Source organism: Rousettus aegyptiacus, unplaced genomic scaffold (assembly GCF_014176215.1).
Source record: "Rousettus aegyptiacus isolate mRouAeg1 unplaced genomic scaffold, mRouAeg1.p scaffold_m13_p_16, whole genome shotgun sequence".
Classification (NCBI taxonomy): domain Eukaryota; kingdom Metazoa; phylum Chordata; class Mammalia; order Chiroptera; family Pteropodidae; genus Rousettus; species Rousettus aegyptiacus.
Genome location: NW_023416291.1, coordinates 21,750,119 through 21,775,341, shown reverse-complemented (window position 1 = coordinate 21,775,341; position 25,223 = coordinate 21,750,119). Strand labels below are relative to the sequence as shown.

The following is a 25,223-nucleotide window of genomic DNA, read 5'->3' as shown; positions in this document are numbered from 1 at the left end:
GGTTTAAGATAAACTATGGAATTGAGAGTTCTTAACATGGTAGTCTATACCGTAAGGTAAGACTATAAAGAAATGTTAAAAACAGGTGAGATAACAAATTGAATCATGGAGTATATTGTTTTATACTTTAAAGACATGTTGACATAAGGCGGAGACAAAGCATAGAAAACACAGCAATAAGCTGGATAGGCTTAGGCAGAGCCTCTTATACTTTGGGTCTCAAACAAAGCCTAAGATGGGCCATTTATATCCCATACAGATCCAGGCCTGGGCTCACCATGCATCATCTCCGTTTCACATATGAGAAAACAAGCTCATCTGAGATTTACAAGTAAGACTTGAACTCAGGTATGTTTAACTCCAAAGCATACTCCTAATTAATATGCCCTATCAGCTGGTGGCATATTCGGGCCTGGACTAGAAACTAAGAATATCAATACAGAAGAAAGCAAGACAGAACCAAGCCAGTGCCAGGCAGGAAGCATCCAGGCAACAAAAATACATGTGTCATTTCAAGACAAAATCATGCCAAGACAAAACCTTCTTTCTTTTCAGCATGACTGAAATGCACAGATGCAGCATGCATTATAATTATAAATGATAGACTGTTAGAGCTGAAAGTAACCATAGAGATCACTCAGTTCCACCCTGTGGCAGGAAGATGAAGAGACCAACTCCCAGGGCCCAGAGTCCCACGGTCAGAGAGAGAAGTTGGATCCCTTGTCTTACATCACTGGCGTCTATTCAGCATACAAATGCAAATATGTGCAGCTCCTGCAAAAGGCTGAGTGGTTCAAATTTGAAAACTTCCTATATTTTTAAAAATAGGTGATAATCCTATCTTATCCTATCACTACAGAGGCAATACTAATTTTATTAAAATAAAATAGTATAGAGGCAAAAATAATAATAAAATAATTTTCAATTATTAAAAGATACCGCTGTCCAGTGGGGCAGCCATGACAAAGCATAAAGCAGAGACTCAGCACAGTTATCAAAGTGAAAGGTACTGCCAAAGGGGAGCTTGAGATGAAGAGGGCGTTTTAACTTTCCAATGTCCCTGAATCCAAAGGACACCTGGAAACTTGCAACCAGAAATAAATTCTGAGAGTCATATCCCTCTAGTAAAAACAGAAAACAGAATTATCATGAAACAAAAGGCTTAATGACAGAATCTGTTCATTGGGCAGCAGTTCTGAGCAAAGGTCCAGATCCTGGTGTCATTCCATTCTTCTCAAGTCAGACAGCTTCTTTATTTAGTAAAACATCTCAGTTCAGTTCCAATCCTTGATAAAATCAATCCTTCAACATCATAGCCATCTCATCTACCTAGGCCACTTCAAATTTCAACTGAAGAAACAAAAGCTGAGTTATTAAAATGACCATTATTGTCACTGATGGCTATGTTAAGTGAATATATGCTTTTTTTATTTTTCTCAGATAAAACATGTCTATTATATCTTCATTATAATACTTATAACTCTGTGATAACTTCTGTGATACATAATTAACAATGTTATAGTTAACATGGTTTTTTTTTTCTTTAATTACATTCCTGCTTGGAATGTTATTGTTGTTGAAAAGCTAAGATTCATTTCGTTTTTACTGTCAGAGTGTGTTAAACTAAGTGAAATCTATCAGGAAGTGTATACATCCCTGAGCCTTCTGATTTTCACACTCTTAGCTCAAGGACAATGCAGACATTTAAAATGTCATGGATAATTAGTCAGCCTCTTTGCAAATAAGATTGCTTCCTCCAGTAGAATCACAAAGTTTGCCAGTCTCGGCAATAGATGTACTCATTAGGAAGTGATTGGATATAAAGTATTTATTTATGTTTCTGGAATAAAAGAAATGGGTGAAGTGGTAGAAAGGATGCAGGCCTAGAGGTGAAGAAATCCATGTTCTAAAGCTGGTCCTAAGTGATTCTGGAGAAGTTACTTTGCCTCTTTATTTCTGTTTTCTCAATGGCTGACCCAGAAGGTTCCCTCTAGTTCTTAAAAAAGTCATCTACCTCAGCTGTAGATGTACTTATCCATAAGTGAATAAGGTATTATACAGGTAACATGAACTTCAACTAAGAATCCATAGCATCCAAAGCTTTTCTTATTTCCAAGATTGGTTTTAAGAAATTTCAGGGCTATTCACATAGATTCCTGCTAGAAAAAACTCATCAATTTATAGAACATCAACAAATACACAACATAAACTGACAACTTACCAAAAAAGATCTTAAATGTCCCTAACGGTGTACATTGTATTGCTAAAACATATGGCAAATACCTATAAGCAACTTTTAAGTCAATGCTAATATAACATATAAGACAATTATTTCTCCAGCCATTAGGGTAAGCACAAAATGTGACCATTTTCTCCCTAAGTAGGGATCGCTAAAAGTCCACTTGTGAAGCACTACGCAAGTTCACTGAACTTAAAGAAATTTATCAACAAAAAGAACCAAAGCTCAGGAATCTTTTTTAAAAAGCAGTACACAAGTAAATATAGCATAAACACCTTGAGTTCAGAGAATCATATTTTTTATCCCTTCTATCCATGAGAGTACCTTGCAAGTTATAGCAAATCTATTGAGTTGCTGAAGTACATAATAGAATCATGGGATGCAAACCAATCCCTCATCAGTGAATCAGCATCAATATGTCTTTGTCTGTGAATGCTGTGAAGAGTTTTCAAAACCGGAATAGATACATGCTTGGCGTATTTCACCAGCAAAGTCCTTCAACACCATAATGACACCACTCAGGATATCTACCTTTTGCAAAGATGCGTGAGACTCACTGAACCAAAGAGAAGAGCAGCACATAATAAACTGGATGAGTCTGTAAAACCATGTCTCACTCTAAGGTCTCTATTGAAAAGAAGCGCTCCATCATGACCCGCCTTCATTTATGAAATATGGTGAGGTTATAGCTTCTATTAATAAGTCTCCAGACAAAACTCTATTCTAAGAGAAGAAGTTAAATTGTTTAGGGCTATTTCCTGGTCAAGAAAGACACAGGTTAGTGGAAATAACTAGGAAACATAGCTGCTGGACTGGCCACAGGCTCTGTTGTGGCCACAAGGAGCATACTTCTAAAAGAGATGGTGGGAGCCCTGGGTAGGAGCTAGATTTTGACTCAGAAGTTTCTTGAGTCAGATTTATCTTCATTCTTCACATGAAAAAGAGAAAGAAGTCAGTATTAGTGGAAAAAATTAAGTCCTCCATGGCTGAACCAAGGGATGGGCTAATGATACACAAGTAATGAGCATTCGGTTCTGGGGCCCATCTTGACAACTGAGGCAAAAGAATTCATGACTTGGGTACATTCTTGAGTATAGCCTCCAGGCACTACCCAGGGCCTCCACACCTGCTTCCTCTCCATTCAGTCTATCCTGAGTCCTTGTGAACCAAGGCCCTCTTCTTCCTGGTACCGCCCCACTCTAAGGGACTACTCAGACAGGGCTCGCTTCTCTGAGGAGGCTTGATTTGAGATCAGCAAATGCTTCTGATTTTAGAAAGAACAGATTTGAGAACTTTTCCACGGGCAAGCTTCTTCTGAAACTTCAGTTCTCATCCTGAATTTTAAAACCATAATGTGACATTTTAACATATGGCAAAGAGAGATGAATTTGAGATCGTTTCAAACTGCTTAAAAGATCTGCATTAAACACAGATTTCCATTATTACAGATCTAATAAGTCCTATTCTCATCTGGGTTATCAGCAACAGAGTAAGTAATTACCATTCAACTTGGGCCGTTCCAGTCCATTAGCCCAATACTGATGACTCAGGCAAAGATATACATGAAGAGCAAAATGCTGATAAAAGATGAAATGGACTGGAAGAAAATGCTGCTGCTTATCCCATTCTGCTACATCAATTGTAAGGAATGAATCAAATATAAACAAACTCGATAGAGTGATAAGTCCAGTAGTAAATATTAAAAGTATAAAACAGAGTTGTATCTACCTAGATAAAAGGGAAAAGCAAAATGCCTCCTTGAAGGCTGAGAGAGAAGCGTGCAAGACTTTCGGGCTGGTGTCTGAGACCAAGAAAGGGAGTAAGAAGATGAGGTGCGAGCTGAAGTTATCTGGAAAAGAAGCAATCAGCAGGAACCGGAAGAGAACCAGGATAATGTCATAAGATTCAAGAAGAAAGAGTTGTGGGAAAGAATGGTTGCATGATGCCAAACACATTGAGGAGAGGGCATGAGGGAACACGAAGGGAAGAACTTATGGTGACAGCTAGAAAAGAGATAGCAGGCCAAGTAGTCCCAAGTAGTACATGGGGCATGTCGGTGAGTGAAAGGATGACTAGGCGATTTCAGTCATCAGTCACAATGCTTACCTAAGCACAAGCACTAGATCTAAATGGTACCAGACATCTTCAACATGAAAAGCTAAAATAAGTTAGGTATTTATTCAACAAACTTTTGTCAATAAATCCGGCTCCATGCTAGGTACTGGGGATCCAAATGTTAATGAAACACTAACAGCAAGGAGTTTCAAGACTGTTAGGAAGATAAATGAGTGTGCCAACAATGCAAATGATGCATGTTTGATAGGAATATGCGCAGGGCTAAACTAGACCATATCAGGATATTACCGCAGCATCTAATCCAGAGCAGACGGAGTCCTAGAAGGATTCTGGAGGGGGAAAAAATGGCGTAAATGATAGAGGTTCTGTTCATCCCTCTGGCGACTAAATCAAAGTTGTGACAGAAACAAGGAGCAGCAGCAAGGAAAAATCACCTGGGATCTAGATGAGCAAGCCATACGATTAGGTAGAAATACAAGAAATCACCCTGCAACAGCAGAAGGTAGGACAGTGTAAGGACGCAGGGCTGCCAGGTCCTGAACAACGGGGTGAGACAGAGGCTGTGGCAGCGGCAGACTCCTCTTAAACAGGCTGCATCCGCGAGCGGATTTTCACAGTGATGAACCTGCTCGCTTTGAGCACCAGCGCCGATTCAGCTGTGCACAGGGAGCACCAGGGACTTACAGGGAGACATTGTCGGAATGAGGGCTTAGGCAAGACTAACTCTGTACAGAAGTGCCGGTGGTATCCATTGTTTTCCGTTGAGCCATCCCCACTACCAGCGTGCCTGACACAGTGCTGCCATAGCCATGACGTCATCAAACTGGATGACAGATCGCTCAGCCCAGAAGATTCCCTAAAACTCTGCCTCCCCCTACTCGCACCCAAACCATAGGAGGTGTATCCTCAGTGAGTCAGGTGCTCTTTGCTGAGCAGCACCAAGACTCATACTGGAGGCAGCCAGCCTCGGTTTCTGGTGTGGCCTTTTGAGGCAACTGTAAGCACAGCATCTGTGGATTGCTTGCTGAATCTTAACGGGTGGCCCCAGAGAGACAGAGGCTTAGGCTAAATATGGCCTGCAGCTGAACGTCTCTCAGGACTGTGCCACTGGACATCAATTTCACAAATCCACCTAGTAAGACTGGGAGACTTGGGAGCTTTGCTTAGTACATAGAAACAGACATGGAAAGGCAGCCAAAATGGGAAGACAAAGAAGCAGAAACCATATGAGAGAAGAAAACAGAGATCCAGATATAATAGAGTCAAGTAATCTAACAGATGCAGAGTTCAAAACACTAGTTATAAAGATGCTCAATGAACTTTTGGGACGTATAAGTGAGAACTTCAGCAAAGAGATAAAAAACATAAAAATGGAAATGGAAATTATTAAAGGGAACCAGTCTGAAATGAAGAACACATTATCTGAGATGAGGAGTATATTAAATAGAATAAACAAAGGTATGAACAAAGCGGCTAAAGAAACGGATCAAATGCCTTATCTAGAGGACAAGAAAGTCAAGGACATACAATCAGAATGGCAGGAAAAAAAGGTGCCAAGACTATAAAAATAATTTAAGGAGAATATGGGACACTATTAAGGGTCCAAATATTCGTCTGATCAGTATAACAAGAAAATCAAGATGTTGAACAGCCGTTTGAAGAAATAATATGAAAACTTCCCTAACCTGGTGAAGGAAATGAACATAAAACCCCAGGAAGCTCAGCGAATCCCAAAAATCAGAGATCCAAAGAGACACATCATAATTAAGATGCCAAAGGTTAAATACAAAGACATACTATTAAGAGCAGCAAGAGAAAAACAGATAGTTGTCTATAAGGGAACATCCATAAGACTGACAGCTGATTTCTCAAAAGAAACTATGTAGGACAAAGGGTTTGTCAAAAAATATTTGACAAGATGAAGACCCAGGATCTATAACCGAGGATACTTTATCCAGTAAAGCTATCATTTAGAGATGAAGGACAGATAAAAAGCTTCCCAGACAAGAATAGAGAATGGTAACAAGGCCTTTTGAGCCACGCTTCTCTTGCTCAGGCCCACTTCCATGTCTGGAAGTGTACCCTTCTAATAAAGCTTTTCTTTTCTGCTGAAAAAAAAAAAAAAAAGAATGGTAACAACTACCTTCCTATCAATAAGCACCTTAAATGGAAAAGAATTAAGTGCTTCAACCAAAAGATAGAGGAGTCTACGGCCATGCCACCCTGAACGTGCCTGATCTCATCTGATCTCGGAAGCTAAGCAGGGTCAGGCCTGGTTAGTGCTTGTATGGGAGACCACCTAGGAATACCAGGTGCTGTAGACGTTAAAAAAAAAGGAAAGAAAGAAAAAAGATAGAGAGGCTGAAAGGATAAGAAAACAAGACCCCTACATATGTTGCCTACAAAAGACTCACTTTAGATTAAAAGACACACAGATTAAAAGGAAGGGGATGGAAAAAGACATTGCTTTGATGGACCTAGAAGGTACTTAAGTCAGAGAACAATAAACACCATATGATTTCGCTTATATGTGGAATCTAAGGAATAAAACAGGCTCACAAATACCATGGACAATTTGGTGATGGACAAAGGGGAGGGGAGTTTGGGGGGCTGGGAGAATAGGGTGAAGGATTAAAGAAGTACAATTTAGTAGCTGATGGTTGGTCACAGGGACGGGGAGCACGGCATAGGGAATGCAGTTAGCATTACTATATTGGCTAGATGGTGGGTCAGGGGAGGAAAGGAGCAATTGGAAGTATCATTTTATGAACTATGTAGATGTCTAACCAATGTACTGTATACTTGCAACTAATTAAAATAAAATGGAAAGAAGGAAGGAAGGAAGGAAGGAAGGAAGGAAGGAAGGAAGGAAGGAAGGAAGGAAGGAAGGAGAGAGAGAGAAAGAAAGAAAGAAAGAAAGAAGGAAAGAAGGAGGAAGGACGAATAAGAAGAAGAGCAGGACAGCCACGGACTTCATGCCGCCCTACCGTCCCTCACCATCCCCAGACAACCATCACCTCCCTCCCTCAGCCCTCCCCTCCCCCCCCCCCCGCCCTCCCCCTCCTCCCTCCCCTCCCTCCCTCCCTCCCCCGCCCTCCCCGAAGAAAGAAAGAAAGAAAAGAAAGGGAGAGAGATTCTGGAAGGATGCCTGCCAGAGATGAGTCTTGAAAGGGAAAGGCATTAAGCCTGGTAAAGAAAGGGGCTACCAATGTTCCAGATAGAGGGTGTAACATGTGCACAATGATGAGACAGAGCATGAGAGTGGGTCACAGTTAAGTATAGCTGGGCAAGAAAGATGAGGTTGGGTTGGAGGGAGTGGGGTGTCTAGGCAACGTGATTCTAGGGAGGCAGAAACCAGATCATGGAAGGTTTTAAATACTGTAACAGGGTTCAGATTGTATCCAGTAAACATTTGGTTTTTAGGCAGAGATGTAACATAATTCGTAGGAACATCTATTAATTTGAGTGGGATGGGCATGAGACATGGCAAAGAGACTGGGTGGCATTTGCAGTAATATGGGAAGGATGTAAAGAGAGAGGAAGAGATATTCAAGATAGTCATTTTAACCATACTCAAACTGAGGGTATTTCCCATCCAGAGTTTTAAGTTCATTAGAATAAAACCTTTATTTAATTCAGATCTTGGTTATCAATTAACCAACATCTGTTAAGCCTATTTCACATTCTTGGCATTTGGGAGAATATAAAAATAATGATGATTGTGATTTAATAACAGTGTTATATTCAAGTGGGGGAAATAAGACTAATATACTTGAAAAAGAAAACACCAAACTTATATAGTTACATGTTAAATTGTATAGCACAAATGATTAATTCTGGAGGAACAAAGGGAAAAAAAACCTTCCAATGGAATGATCAATATAGGCTGGGAAGGTTTCCAGGAGGAAGTAAGGTGTGACCATCATGGCATCTCATAGTGCAGGGGAGAAGGGCCTGATCCTAGAGTGCTGAAGGCATTCTGGCATGGTTAGAGTACAGAGAAGTGTAGGTATAGAAAAGTTGTAGGAAAAGTTGTAGGAAAAATGGCTATATAGGTAGGGAAGACTCAGTTACATAGATGGTAAAAGGGCACTTAGGATGAAGGGCACTCAGAAGATCAGGTGAGTCAGAGATCAGATGTTCAGGAAGAAAGCTCAGAACTGGTAATGACCAAGGGGAAGAGCTAGATTCAAGATCAACAAGGCAGTGAAGGGAGAGGAAGCATCAGTGACCGCTGAAGTCTACCAGTCTAGGGATGCGAACTCTACTGACAGAAGCAAGAAGCCAGAAGAAAGCGTGATTTAAAGAGGCAAAGATGATGACTTTGTTTTTTGACATAAGCCATGGAAATTCGGAACTGGAAGAAATCTTAGAGGTCACTGATTTAGACTCCTCCAATTGGACATCAGGGTATATACCACACTGACCCTGAGGTGACAGTGGAGCATCCCGTGGAGATGCCCAAAAACAATGAAAAACAGGAGCAGGATTAAATGAGAGGTCAAGAGTGCAGACACGAATTGGCAGTCTGTCATCACAGAGGTCATAACTAAAGCTGGGAGCGCGTATAAGCTTCAGGGGGAAAGGTGAGAGGACATTCGGGCCGGCATCTGAGTTCAAGAAAGGGAGGAAGAGGGGAAGGTGAGCTGAAGTTATCTGGAAAAGAAGCAATCAGCGGGGGTAGGAAGAGAACTAGCCTGTCATAGGATCCAAGAAGGAAGGGCTGTGAGGAAGAATGATCGCATGATGCCAGACACAGTGGCTTGCTACTGGTCAATGTGGGTTTCCTCCATCCACTCCTAGTCATCCCTACACTCACCTACATGCCCCGTGTACTATTTGGCCCTTTATCTCTTTTCTAGCTGCCACAGTATGGTCTTCCCTTTGTGTTCCCTCATGTCTTCTCCCCTTTTATAGGGTTGGGTACAATCCTTACCAGTATATTCATTAACGAGTACTCAAATCCCTTTGTGTGATGTGCAGAGAGCTAAAGCTGCTCCAAACTCCCTTTCCTGAAACCTTTTGTACATTAGGTTTGTGGCCAGGAGTCTTCCATCTCTGCTCTTGTTTTGGAAATCTGCCCAAGCTAATCCTCTTTGGTTTGGATATTGAGCCCAGTTGCTCAAGCCCACAGCACCCTGGGATGACTAGCCCAGTTCCTCAGTTTTATGTGCAGTTCAGGTGTAATTCTTTATGCAGTAGACAAAAGCTGCCTCCTGCAAGTTAAATGTAAATGTAATCTTTTGCAAATGCAATTGCCTAAGATGGGACAGACTATGAACACAGATGACTGCAGGAAAAACTTAAAGAGTGACAAGAAAACAGTGACAAAGAAGGGGCTGCAGATTGAGTTAATCAAGGCAGGATTTGGAAGACAACATCTTGAAAAGTTGAGCCTGGCTGCCATCCCAGAAAAGAGACAAGCGGAAAGATTCCTGGGCATGGGGCCCAAGGAGGGCTCAGTTTGAGGTGTCAGGGAGATGCCTGAAGAGCAGTTGTAGCCTCAATTTGTGTGGGCAACACTTGGAACCAGCCAGAAGGGCTAATTCCTTCAAGTTCATGGATGGAGAGAGACTACTTGGTCCAGAATAGAAGCAAAATGACACCGACTACTGAAACATGACCCCTCTCTTTGGCAGGAGAAAGTTAAACCATGACAGTAGTCCATTTCAATGTGTCTACTCTACACCCTCAGATTCTTCGCCAGAGTGATTTCTTGATTTAAAAATAACTGGGTGTGACATTGCTGATACCATTTTTAAACCCTCACATGGCAGAGAACAGAGACTACATACAATCAAATATAGAGAGCCTTCAGCTAAGAGGTGCCCTGGCATTTAATTGTCTTCTCTATGAAAGGCATACATATAAATCAAAGGTAGTACGATTTTAAATAAAAGTTTGGAGCAGGAAAGACTTTGAACAGAAGAAGGGCTCACAAAGGACAGAGATTGCTGTGAGAAAAAGCAACTCTCCTTCCATGCTCCTCTATTTGTATAAGCAGTGTGCTATTTTAAAAGGCCTTTCTACAGGCTTTCTTCCTTCCCCTTCCTCTCTCTCCTTCACCTTCCAAACTCTTTAGAGACTCAACTCAAATGTCAGCTCTCTTTACTCCTACCTTGTGTTGGCAATTTGCACTTGGTATTATATTTATAATTACCTGTTCAGTCGGCCCCCTTCTCACACACAATCTCAAGACTCTTTTATTCATCTTCGCAACACAGCAACTATGGCTGGCACGTGATAGATGCTTGATATGTATGACCTGATTAGTGAACAGAAGTTTCCAGGTAAGGAGAAGGTGAGCTGCAGGCATCCAGTTTCCTGCTGCTTGATTACTTTGCCTCCTCTATTCCCCCAAAGCCCCTTGGTTCCCCTCTCCGGTGAGCCAGTTCTTCCTACAAAGTGACGCTTTGGTCCTGGCTTCTCTCTTCCAAGTTCATCCTAATGTCCCAGTACCAAGTTGGGCTATTTCTTTTGCCTCCTTGACCTGAGTTTTAGTTCTTCCTCTATTTAAAGCCAAAGATAATATTCCTTCCATCGACTGGTTCCTTAATTGGTACATTCTCTAGCCTCTGATTCTCAGTTAATATTTTGCCATCCAGCACTTTTCCAAGGTAGAAAAGTGTGCCATTCTTATCTCTTCCCTCTCAACTCACCTGCCCCCTTGACCGACCACAACTGGACTCTTCTGCTCTTGCTTCACAGACAGCCCCAGAAATACGTCCAGCAGCCATGACCTTCCAATTAGCCACACTTCTTACCTATTTTGTCTCTCCAACCTCAATCGGCACTTTCTGAGTTCTCCTAAAATGTCATTCCTTTGCTCTTAGGAAACCCATGAGCTCCTTTAGCAGCCCAGCATCATCTCCTATGCAGGATGACCATTACTCCAGCCACTCCTTCTCCCCAGACCCCACTGCTTTTGTCCCTGTGACTTCCTTTTCATACACTGGCACGGAAGAAGTGGATACAGCCCCCGCTGCATTTCCATCCTTCTGGTCCCACTCACCTCAGAGGATACTCCCTATTCTAGGTGTAAATATGGGAGTTTGGCATTATTATTATTATCATGATCATGATCACGATCATGATCATCATCATCATATAAGAAACATTATCTGTATACTCCTGTCCCATAATCTGAATTCTTCTGATTCCATTGTGTTACCTCTTCTAGTAAGAAACACATAAAGATCTTATAACATTATAAAGGAAATGCTTTGCCAAATCTAAACAATAAATATAATACTTTCTGATTTCAAGTAGTTAACAGGATTATAATGCTATTATAATGATTGATACTCTGCACAAATTCTACTACCAGCTAAACAAATTGCAAAGACATTTTTAAGATGATTTTTAAAATGTTTTCATATGGTTGAGTTGATGATTTAGCTTTTGCCAGTAATATAATCTTTATTTAATTAAATGGGTGATTCCATATCAGTAGTTTGCTGTTGCTGCCAGTGCTATCAAATGTGCAGCAATTTAGTCACTGGAGGAAGAACAACGCTGACAAATTAAAAAGTATATTTCTTCTTACAGTTTTGTTCATTAATAACAGTTACTTGATGTCTTATCAACAAAGATAAAAGGACCTTGTTTTCTCTCACAGAAACTAGAGGGCAAAAAGTTGATAAGAATTCTTGCTACAAATACAAGAAAATGTAGAGAGCTAGTCATTTTCTTGAAGTTCCGTTTTCAAAAAGTAAAACATAAATTGGAATAATGCTTATAAAACATTAGCTCTGACACTTTTTTCAGGGCAAGAGAATAAATGGAAAAGAACAAGGACATACTGTAGGAAATGCGCCTGCACTGGCCCGCAGGAGAGCAGGATGGAATCATTCTAACACAAATTAAAACCGACTCCCAAATAGCAGCTTTTCAAGGTAGACTACATCTGGTCCAGCCTTTCCCTTCCTCTACCCTTCGCAGAATGTTAAAGCTACAGGGAAAAAGTCTGGTGGGAGACTGGAACCTTCCCACCAATATGCCTAAAATAAAAGTAAAAGGCAGAAAACCTGGCTAGATGCTTGCTAGCAAAGGGCCAACATCATTCTCAGTGGTGAGAGATGAAGTACTTTCCCCCTTAGATCAAGAACCAGGTGAAGCCTATCCACTGTCTTTTATCTACTATTCCTATTCAGCATTATGCTAGAGGTCCCCGCCAGCCCAATAAGATAAGAAAATGAACTGAAATGCAATTAGATTGGCAAGGAAAAAATCAAACTATCATTATTCACAGAAAACAGGACAGAATATAGAGAAAATATCAAGGAATGGGCAAAAAAAAGTTACTAGAACTAATAAGTGAGTTTAACAAACCTCAGGACAGGTTAACATACAAAAATCAAAATAATTTTTATGTACTAACAATGAGCAGTTAGAAACTAAAAGTTTTTAAGGTGTTATTTATAGTAGCTTCAAACAAAAATGAAATAGGAATAAATATGTGAAAGATTTGTCTTTTCATTTTCTTAATGTCTCTTGGAAAACACTTTTTTTAAGTCCATTTTTTCTTTTTGGTTTGTATTTTTTATGTCCTATGTAAGAATAATTTGCCTAGCTCAAGGTCACAAAGATTTTCTCCAATGTTTTCTCCAATGTTCTTCAGGAAATTTGATGTTTTATGTTTATGTCTATGGTTCATGATCCATTCTGAGTTAATTTCATAAAGAATAGTTCTGAAATAAGTAAATACTAATAAAATAAAATGGCACTAAAACAGTTAACTGAGAAGTGGATAAAAATAACAGGATACACAAACAGCTAAATAATCTTATCTGTTAACTTACTACCTTGGTTGAGGCAAAGAGCTGTGCTATATTTACATAGTAATGCAGGTTGATGAATATGCTAAGGTTTTTTCCAGTTTTCCTATTGTATAAATTCTTCAGTTGGCAATTCTTCCCTAACAATGCCCACAGACAGACAGACACAGGATTCCACTACTGTCTTTGCTATATCAACACTCTGAAGCCCTAGCAGGATGTTATAACTGATGTCCCAATTTGAGGATCTGGATAAGAGGGTTGTCTTCTGCCACCATGAGAGAACATTATGAGAAAAATTATACGAATGCAAAAGTGCTTATAACATTTCCTTTATTAGGTTCCACCTCAAATCCTGCACATAACACACAGTGATTAATAGCCATTTGTACATCTTTTGATCATGAATAGCTACACATGCCCTGAAGTCAATTAGCATTACCTGTGACTAGAAACAATAAATTAGGTACACTGATACATACTTAGCATATTCAAGCAAGATGTCATGCTATTCAAAATTTATGATTTATTCAAGCAAAGCCTGGGTTATCACTTTGCAGGTGTGAAGAAGAAAGTATTTCTTCATGGGTGGGGGGCTGGACTAAGTGAGCTTGAAGCCCCTCAAGTCTCTTAAAATACATGATTTGAATCTCAGCTGAACCATTTACGAGCTATGTGACATCAGCAAGTTGCTTTGGTTGTCTGAGCTTCATTTTACTCATCTGTAAAATGAACTAAAAGTGCCTTATTATGCAGGATTTTTTTCCTTAAGGGTTAAATGGTACTGTTTAGATTTTTCAATCAATGCTGGTTCTTTCCTCTCTACCTCCCGACAATAACATTCACGCTCCAGAATTCTCTTAAAAATTCTTTCTGTGCCAAGTTTCAATGTTCTTCATAGGAGTGGAGGGAGAAACCATGTTTATGCTTGTGATGTCTGAGCTGGCCTAGGATGACATCACCCCAGTGATGTGGATGGACCAAAATAATACAGAAATCTATATATGTCGATATTATTTGCCAGGCTGAGAATTCCACACACAAAAAAATTATACAACTGTATAGAACCAAGAGTGTCAGTAACACTAAAAGTGGTAGCAGCAGGAACTGTAAACATACATGTGCTGGACACAGTTTTGAGCATCCTATATTAACATGCTTGATCCTCACAACAACCCTATGAGTTAGGTACTTTCATTATCCTTATTTTACAGATAAGAGAAACTAAGGCACAAGGAGCACAGGGTCTTGTCCAAGGTTGCAAATATGTGAAATCCAAAGTCAGGTTCTAGAACCCCTACTTCCTGCTAAAGATCAGAAAGGAAAGGAACTATCTTCTGGTCAAGAAGTAGCATTGCCAAGAGACCTAACAGGGCGATTCCATTTCCGGCCCCCCACGTACCTGCTCTACATGTCTGATTTTCTTAAACAACATCAGGATACTTGGGGCGGGAGCAGGGGAGAGAACGGTCTTCTAACAATATTCCTTTCCTAAGGGGAGGAGGTAGTTACATAGGATCTATAATCATTCTCTAAATTTCTGGCACTCTTCTGTTTGTGTGTTTCACGATATCACAATAAAAGAAAGTGCATCCGCGTCCGCCCATGTAGGCTTTATCTTTGCAAAGATTCCACGTTCAGCTGTCCCTGACACACCTCGGACACAGCACAAAGGTTGGGAGACAGTCAAGCGCAAGATGCCGCACGCGCCTTCTGTGCCTGCTTTGCGTATTTCGAATTTGCATGCTGGAATTACTGGAGCACAAGCTCAGCTAATCTCCTGGCTGGCGTGATTGCTATTATCATGCAGTGCACACATGCATATTCATCCAGATTTAAAGGGAAGAAATAAGCCTCCCTCATGGCACTGCTGATAAACAACCCCCCAAAAATCTTTTTCCCTATGCTGAAATGAAACACATTTTGAAGCCTTGTCATACTTAAAAGTGATTTGCCCATAAGTCTTTTATATGTTAATAACATTGTTCGTTGAATATTTCATTCCCAAGATCATTATTTGATTGGTTTCCACGTAACGCTCAGCACAATGGAAATGGACACAGTGATATCGGGTGCCTTTGGACACCAATCTCCGTGTTAAAGCTCGCGTCGCCAGCATCCACACACGCTGAACACAGCTGCAGCGGGAGCCCGGGCCATGTTTGTTAAGTCTGCTTATTTCCAGACAAAACATTTTAATTCCTTTCATGGGAGAGGGGGCTTAGGGGTAGGAGCAATGTTGGAAGAGGATGGAGAGGAGAGAAGGAGGATAAAGGAGAGAATGGAAAAGACATAATAACCCAGAGTTAAGGTATTTGGCTCTGCCGCTTTTCTGCAGCTATTGTAAGGCTAACTTCTCCACGTAACCCTGTCTTCTTCGCGTAGGTTAGGTGTACGCAGCTGGGTCTGTTAACCCTACGAGCACAGTGGATTTATGCAGAACCCTCCTGCAGAGGGCCTGATTTAATTAAAGGGGTCAGAGGGTACGGAATGGGAGAGAGGAATGGGAGCAACCTGGACATCAGTCCTAGATGATGGTAACATACATCCAGGATTGCGATTTCGGGGTAAGTCCATGGGCTCTGTAGACATCTGAGATCCAGGCAGGCCAGCAACTGGCAAGCATGGCTGTTCACAGGCTCCAGGAAATAGGCTGAACCCATCATTTAGTGAGGGCTCAGGCTGAGACAACAAAAATAGCATCCAGCTCTCAAAGTATAATCAAGAGAATGATGGTGCTGGAACATACAAGATTCCAGAAGATGAAACGTAGATCCCTAGCTAAGAGGATGCAAAGTTTAAGGATAAGGTCAGTTCACTTGTCAGGTAACTCTCCAAAACACAAACATGCATTTGCAGAAACACACACACACACACACACACACACACACACACACACACACACGAATGTTCACATACACACATACACAGACACAAACATATTCACATGCACGCACACACACACCATTGTGCATCTCTCCTGCAACTTAGGTAACCAAACCCTCTAAAACTTCTAAAAAAAAAAAAAAGGGTACTGCTACCTCCACCTGCCTCCTCACCACCCCTGCCCCACGCCAATGAAGTCTCAGCTCTTTTGAGTACAGACAGGATCACCTCCGCTCCCTCCAGTTGTAGCGTCCCCAGGTTCATTCCTTTCCTGAGGGTCTATCCTGTGCCACACATTATCTCAGGCACCTTCATGAGCCCTACACAATGCAGCACAGAGATTTTGTTTTGATTTTTTAAGTAAAATGTATTGGGGTAACACTGGTTAATAACATTATGTAAGTTTCAGGTGTATAACTTTATAATACAACATCTCTATACTCCATTGTGTGCTCACCACCCTAAGTCTAGTTTCCTTCCATCATCATATTTGACCCTCTTTACCTACTTTGTCCTCTATGCACCCCCTTTCCATCTGGTAATCACCATTCTGTTCTCTGTATCTATGAGTCTGATTGGTTGGTTAGTTGGTTCTTCTGTTGCTTTTTTGATGGATAATTGGATAATGAAGATGTGGTACATATATACAATAGAACACTACTCAGCCACACACACACAAAAAATATGAAATGTTGCCATTTGAGACATGGCTAGATCTTGAGAATATCATGCTAAATGAAATAGGTCAGATGGAAAATGAAAAGAACCATATGATTTCACTCACATGTGGGATATTAAAGCACAGAGTTTTTTTGTGTGCAAACTCCAGAATTACACTGTGCAAGTTCACTGTGTAATTACTGCACAGTTCCCCATGGACCAGCCCTGGAATCTCAGGCAAGTTACTTATTCTTTCTGTGCTTTGGTTTCTTCATCTATAAAAGGAGATAATGGTGGTGCCAATTCACAGGGTTGTTTTGAGAATTAAATAATTTTGTACTTTTTTTTTTTAACTTAGAAGGGTGTTTGGCATATAGTAAGCACTCAGCAAATGTTATCAATTATTTAAGCTTCCCTGCAATCCCATGAGGGACTCCTCAAGGTCTCCAATTTACAGATGAGGAAACTGAGGTTCCAGTTCCAATGCCAACGTCCTTTATACTTGCTCATTTATAAGACTGTGTGTCCCGTTTGGGGTTTAGAATGCGGACTCAGCCTACAAAACCCTAAGGAGCTTCGTAAAGTGTCATTAGGAAACTAAAGCCACCTAGGCGCAAACTGCCCCTCATTTCCTGGTGAATAACCCAGGTGTGGACTCACTGCTATCCCCTCCTGCCCAACCCTGGCCTGTCTTCGGGTGAGTTTGCAAGGAAACCATTTGAAATCCATAATTTAAAATCTTGTTTCAATGCAGTTTAAAGGTTCTTCTCTGAGGTGAGCTTAGGTTTTGAATTGAAAACCTATTTTTTAAAAAAAAAAAAGAAAGAAAGAAAGAAAGAAAAAAGAGCGCTAACGCCAGAGAGAGTGGATATATCATTGAAGAGAGAAGTGTTAGTTCTCATGGTTTAACGCAAAATAAATGCATTATATTGTAATGATATTAACCCTAATTAGAAGCCATTAGCTTGAGAAGTATAAAACAATAAGAAGGCCAGCTGCATTCCTCCAAATGCCGTGTTTCTCATCCAAGGCTGCACATTGGAATTACCTGAGAAGCTTTCTAAAAACATTAACACCTACACCTCACCCCTCCAGATTGTGGTCAAGGATGGATCTCAGGCATCAGCATTTTTTTTAAGTTCCTCAGGTGATTTTCATGTGCCTCAAGGGCTGAGGGCCATTGTTCTAAAGGGGGGGAAAAACTATCATTTTTTAAAGCCTTTCTATGTTCCAGGTATTGTGTTCTACTTTCAATATACTGTTAACTTTAAAAATAAAAATTCTATTACGATTTGGGTACAAATATGTAATCTCAAGAGTTTTTCCATTCTATGAAGCTGGAGAAGCCAAACAGAGCCATCTCTGTGACTGCCCTAAATAGCAGTGAGATGGGGGACACGGGCCAAATATACAGCTAAAAGAAGGGGTCTGGTACCAAATACACTGAAGCCCCAAGGCTGTAAACAGCCCACGGAGGAATTTTCCACCTAGAGGATTTACAGGAACTTTAATAGGAACATTTTAATTGAGAAAAGAGGTCAGGAAACTGACTGATTATAGCTCAGCACTAGTGAGAAAGATCTCTACTTAGACCTTAGACTCATTTTCTCTGTATGTCCAGTTGACAGTATTACTCTGTGATATGTTTAGCTGTGGTAAGCATATGGTTTTTATGAGAAAAAAAAAAAAAAACTTAAGAGAAGGACCTCAAGAATCAAGATAAGGCAGATGGAGAGAATGATTTCCTTCTATATTTCCTCGGGTATTAGTCTCCCTGGTGTATTCAGAACACAGAAAGCAGAAAGGCTAGTTTTATAAAATAACTTGAGTTCTGAGATTTAAACAAGTGGCAGCTGACCACACTGACCCAAGGCAGAATGGCAGAGGATGCAGTGTTGGGAGTGGCAATCCTCCCGCCTGCTGCCTGTCCCCGTAGCATGGGCCTCTGCAGCCACACAGGCATCCAATGTCCATCCCTGTTGAGTCTGTGGCCCCCACTGAGGTTTTCACCTAGACCCACCTTCCCTCTTGACAATGACTCTGGCTCCCACTTTACCCATCCTGTGCCTTGCTCTTATCAATAGATAGATGGTCCTTTGATCCAGACTGCACCAGCATGTGGCAGAATTCTGTTTTGTACCCAATGCCATCCTGATTTCATATTTATTCTCCCAACCTCCAGATATCTGCTGGCTTTATATGATTTTCTAGTGTGGCACCAAAACGGAAATTTTTCTCCGCTACTCCATAAGGCATAATGCCCCACCTCCAGGGTAAGTGGCAGAATAACCAGCTGTGGTTCTGTGATCATCGGTCTAGCCATTTCATTTGGCCTCATTGCCTTCTCCCAGCAGCCCTGAGAAGCAGGTACTGTTTTACTGAAGGCAAAACTGAGATGATGCTGTAGAAGGTCAGTATCATAGCTAAGAATCCACCCTAGATTCTCAGCACAACAGTCCCCCTATTCTGGGGCACCAGGATACTATGCGAACTCCCACTGCACAGGATTGGGTCGAGGTTCAGGGTATGAGCCTGACTGCATTTGAATCCTAGTTCTCCTCCCTGTGTGACTCTGGGCAAGCCACTTAACCTCCCTAAACCTTGGTTTCTCCATCTACACATGGGGGGTGATACCTCATAGGGAGTTGTGAACATTAAACAAGATAGTACATATAAAGTACTTAGCACAATGCCTCAAACATAGAAACTGGTCGATAAATATATAAACAACTCTTATTGTTATTACTACCTTTACATTATGGACGTATCTGTGTGTATAAGTACTCGATCCGGCTCTCTGAAGATCTTTCTTGCCTCTTGCAGCACTGCCATTTACAAATGGCCTTGACTGAGGCGCCTACTCAATTCTGCACTCCTTCTTTTTGTTCTTCAGAAGCCCCTATACCACTACCACCCAAATCCCACCTCCGGGCCATTGTCTTCCAATCCCCACCCCACCCCTTCTCCAAGGCCTCTGAGGAAAGAAGGACAAAGCATAACCTTGGAAATAATGGGATCATCCTGGAGCCAATGAAATGGCAACAGCATCAAGAAAGTGACTGACTCTTCCTGGAGCAATGGAAGCCTCTGGGTTAGGAACAGATATATTCGCACACTAGAATATACCTTGTATTCTGAACACACAGGGAAATTAATATTCCTGGATCCATGCCCAGGAATATAAAAGAAAATCATTCTCTTAGCCTGTCTTATTTTGTACGTGATTCTTTAGGCCAACCATCATGGCTACAGATTTCCCCTTTGCCAGTTATAAAAGCCTGCAATAAAAGCCCTCTGCCCCGGCCCCCAGGTCCCTCCATTTATCACACACCCAGCTCAGCAGGAGGTGCCTCACAGCACCTCCAGAACCTGGGCACTCAATGAAAGCCAATACTTGTGAATTAAAGGAGAAGCACTGTCAGCACTCGATGGGTGTTAAATATCCATCATGAGAGCAGGACGCACTCAGGACCACACACCACGGCCCCAAAGCCTCAAATCTGCCGCACTCTTTCAAAAAATATAAATAAATAAGAGCTTTGGCTTAGACATATAGGAATAATTCGGGCGTTATTTCATTACAGACCACATCTCTGTCTCAGGCTAAACTCTCGTTTTATTATTTAATTACCTCATGGCAGAATTCCTAAGACTTTGCTTAGAACCAGCATCCTGTGAGCACCGGCTGGAGGCTGGGCTCTGCGCAGTTGCTTCCTGCACGACCACCCTGTAATGAGTGAGTAAAAACCTCAGCGCATTCTCATTTTAAAGATGCAGAGCCTTCGGCTTAGAAAGATTAGGTGACTTGCCCAGGAGCCACAATATCAGGGCCCGGGGCAGGATTCACACACACAGACACCTGTCAACTCCAAAGCCTGGTTCTTGCTGGAAGGGGCCTTGGAGAGCCACCAATCCACTTCCCTTATTTCTCAGACACGGAAATTGAGACCAAAAGAATTTGTGCCTAGTGTCCTCAGTACCCCCAGATTCAGAACTCAGTTCATGTTCTTCATTCACCCTTTCCTTATCAATAAGGATTTTCAATATCACCCGTATGTTGATATCATGTGAAAGGAAGCTCTCCTAGGAGAACAAAGTATGTTCCAAAATTGTTTCCTAAAAAACACTTTATTTTTTTTCCCTTCTTAAAACAAACCAGTTTAACGCTGCATAACACCTGCCCTACTTAGAGCTTCCGCAAAAGGTTCAGCTTTTGTACGTGGTAAATCAAATTCAGCATTACTCAGGGACTCATCACCCCAAGTAGCTAATGAAGATAATCCATCAGAGCTGCGGCAATGTTATTGGGCCATTCCTGCCCAAGGAAATAGCAAAAACAGGCAGGGAAAAAAGCCACCAGGAATTAAATGGGGAAACAGATGATATTTAATTATATAAATATTCTCAGCAATGCTCTGAGGAATGGAATTATTGGCTTGCTAGGCAGCCCCTCACTGAATCAGGCGGCAGAGGAGATTTATACTGCAGAGTTCACATTTTCATTAGAATTCATGTGGCCTGTATTTAGAAAGTGGGTGTCTGGAAGCTTGATGATATTGCTTGTTCATAATCTGACGCTGTAATGTGGTGGTGTTAAAGAGAGAAAGGAGGCTCCTCTCATATTCATTTGATATTTACATTTTATTAGTGTTATTATTTGACATAATTATAAAGAATTAGCGATGTTAATTAATGCTGCACTAATGCAGTCCTAATTACTTCCATTTATTCTAGAACGTAAGTGAATTTATAAATTTATCTGGAATTCAAGCAACTTCTTGGATCTATATTTTTAAAGCTAAAATCTAAGAGATCATCTAGAGTTTTAGCTAAAAAGGGTCCTCCAGCTAAATTCATGAAGTGGAAAATAAAGTCATTTTTTAAATCATTTTCATAGTCATTGATTCACCCCAACTATATTTCTAATCACCTGTTGGGTTTGTTTGATATTGCTTTTACCCCCACTTCCACTGTAATGAAGCTGAATTAAGTGGCCCAAAGAGAATTTCAGATGAACTTCTTTGCACACTTTCAACTGACAAAATGCAAAGAATGAAAAGAAAAAAAAGCACTTGATTTCAACACCCTGCTAGGCATTATAATGACTAGTGTTTCTAAAGAGTTTTTAAAGATTTCAAGTTATAAAGGTATTTTCCTGAGGAAAACCAAGGGAAACCTATAAGCATTTTCTTCCAAATTTAACAGCAAAATGTCCACTAAGAATCAATATTCCAAAATTAGAACTGTATCTCCTAAAAAAAATTAGTTTCGTACTTAGGGGCAGTTTTCTACCAGTGTACTTATTTATGAAATATGTTCACCCATCATTTAAATCCAAATAGCATGTCAAAAAAGATTTTTGTTCGAAATATTTTAAGAGATAATGCCAAGCAAATTCTGCCTTACAAGAGGCAACCCCCTTTCCACATCACCCCCCCAAACACACACACACCACACACAACTCACAAAGCTACTTTACTAGAAAGCTTTGACAGACATATTATCCGTGAACAAATAAATTGAGAGAAATTTGGTTCTTTCACCATAGTCTGCATTGAGTGAGAAAAGTATTTTCATGAATTTTTTAAAAAGGAAAGGGCATCACAAGGCTCCAGAAATGAAAGTTAAGTTCCCTCCACACACACCCCAGTAGAGTGGGTTTAGAGCCCCTCTGATTCTTGTTTCTGAGACCGGGAAAGGGCTTAGAGGTCCTCTAATCCGGCCTGACTCCATGCCAGCCTAAACTGTCTCTGACTGGTGACAGGGCAGTAGGAAAAAGATGGAGGAGCTGGCCTTGTTGTCTTTCTATTGCTTTTTTCCTGTAGGGAGCTTGTTCCACGTGGCTTGAGGAGACTGACACATCTCCCTCCTGCCTCCCTTCCACGCTCCCTCCCTCCCATTAGAATGCTAGAGACTTCTAAGGGCAGGCATCCTGTCCTTGTCATCTCTGTGCTCTGGCACCAAGTATGGGATGGAGAATGCCTTGCTTTGTTTTCCACATCTCCCCTCCTTGAGGGTAAAAAAAAGGGTCTTATACCTCTAGTTTCCCTTGCACTTCCTTAACCATATAGCAGATACATCACAAATTTTGTCAAATAAATGTGAAATTCTCCAGGCAGAACAAATATTTTTGCATAGACTCTTATCTGAGTTCGTATTTTAGATTTCACTTTGACATCTAATGAAGTATCTCTACTCATCATCTATTTTTATAAAAGCCTTTAGTTAAATAGTGATGCATTGAAATTATAAAGCTAGCTAGTTGTACAGAGGATTCACCTGTTTGGCCAAATTAAGTCAACTAATCTGAATCGTCAAGTCTTTCAGCATACTTTCAAAGCCCACCATATGAAACACTTAGCAGTTTATATTAACAGTTCACCTTCATGACCCGAAACAAAACATTTGAGAATGTGATAATGGAAGGCACCTTCCTCCTGGCTCAGAACACCTAGGTACTAGATGCCACCCGACGACCCCTTTCCCTTCCCACGGACCCAACTCAATGGATGGTGCCTTCTCTCTCCTGTACCTTCTGCGGTTCCCTAGCTAGGTTCTTCCCATCAGCCTATAAACTAATGCTCCAATGAATCCCCAACTTAAAAAGAAATTAACCCATCTCCTTCCAGCCACTGCTCTGTTTTCCGTCATTCAAAGGCGAGTTCTCAAAAGGGTTTGTATCACTACACTCACTGCTTCACTCACACTTACGCCCCAGCCCACCCCCAGCCTCGCCCCTCCTTAATCATTCGAATAACATCAACCAACTTTCTTGACACTAAATCCAGTGAATGCTTGATGGTCATATCTTTTATCCAACCATTTAGTAACCACTCATTCCTTCTTAAAGTGTTCTTTCCGTCCTCTTCTGTATTTCTAGAACAACATATTCTGTCCAAATCCTGGTCTTTTCTCACTCTCACACAGTCTCATCCACTCTCAAGTCTTCAGTTACTTCCTGTATACAATTCCCACGTATATATGACCAGCCCAGAGAGCTTTCCTAGTCTCCTCTCTTGACAGTAATCACTATTACCTCAAATTCACCCCAGCCAAATGTAAACACATCACTTTCCCCTCTCCACCCTACTCTGCCCCTTATGTCAATAACTGGCCTAGCTGCCCATGCAGCAAACCCAGTTGCAAGCATTCCTCAATCCCTACATCCAACCAATTACAAATTCCCACAGATGATACGTCTCAGGTACTCCTGTAATCCATCTACTTACCATCATCACTACCACTAGTTTGGCCTGTCCACTGTCATCCTTCACCTGCTTATCTTCTGTACCCCTCTAATCCATCTTCTACAGCATAGTAAGAGTGATAATTCTAAAATCTGTATCAGATAATGCTACTCCAGTGCTTAAAACCCTCCAAGGGCCATCAGGGAAATGAAAATCAAAATTACGGTGAGGTACCACTTACACCTACTAGGATGGTTATAATATAAAAGATAGATAATAAGAAATGTTGGGGAGGATATGGAGAAATTGGATCCCTCTGCCGGTGGAATACACTGCTACTTGCAGGCAAGTAGTCTGGCAGTTCTTCAAAATGTTAAACATAGAGATGTCATGTACCCCAGCAATTCCATTCCTAGACATGTACATGAGAGAAAGTAAAAAAATGTCCACACAAAAACTTATACACAAAGATCATAGCAGCATTATTCATAATAGACAAAAAATAGAAAGAACCCAAGTGTCCATCAACTGATGAATGAACAAGTAAAATGTAGTATATCTATACAATGGAATATTATTCAGCAATAAAAAAGGGAAGTACTAATATATTTTACAACATGGATGAGCCCTGAAAAATTATACTACATGAAGGAAGCCAAAAGACCACATAGTATATGATTTCATTTATATGAAATGTCCATAGCAGACAAATCCAAAGAGACAGAAAGTAGATTAATATTTTCTAGGACTAGGGAAAAGTTGAAAGAAAATGAGAAGTGATTTAACAAGTACAGGGTTTCTTTTGGGGAAATGAAAATGTTCTAAAGTTGATTGCAGTAATGGTTGTACAGCTCTGTGACTATACTAAAAATATTAAGTTGTTCCTTGCTTTCTACTTTCAACAAATAGGTGAATTGTATGGTATATGAATTATATACCAACAAAGCTGTTAGTAAAAGAAAGGAAGGGAGAAAGACAGGGGGGAGAGGGAAAGGAGGAGGGGAGAAAAGGGGAGAAAGGAGAGAAATCATCAACTAATTTCAATGTATGGACCTTCTTTAGATGCTGATTTGAACAAAGTATAAATGAGGAATTTGAATCTGACTCTAAAATTTTATATGAAAGAATTACTATTAAATTTTTGGAGTGAAAAAAAAAAATATCCTGCAACCCTACAAGAACTTTCATTTGTCCTTATCATTTATAAGTTGGAACTCCATGAGATGCATTAAAGACACCTAATACCTGTGGTATTTAAATAGGTAATGTTAAGCTTTTGTGAGTCAATATTACAGAGCATTTAAAGAACATGGTTCCACTTTCCAAAGAAACAATAGATCACTATTCTCAAGAAAAAAATTAAAACCTTTTCCAATACATAAGTAATTTTCATAAGAT

General features: G+C 40.7%; 1 protein-coding gene and 1 pseudogene across 6 annotated transcripts in view; one reads left to right on the top strand and one right to left on the bottom strand.

Annotated features, from left to right (window-relative positions):
* Positions 1–25,223, bottom strand: part of MSRA (methionine sulfoxide reductase A) — a 329,836-nt gene that overhangs the window by 207,481 nt on the left and 97,132 nt on the right. The gene's annotated exons all lie outside the window — the stretch shown is intronic.
* Positions 6,521–6,639, top strand: LOC118612697 (annotated as a pseudogene).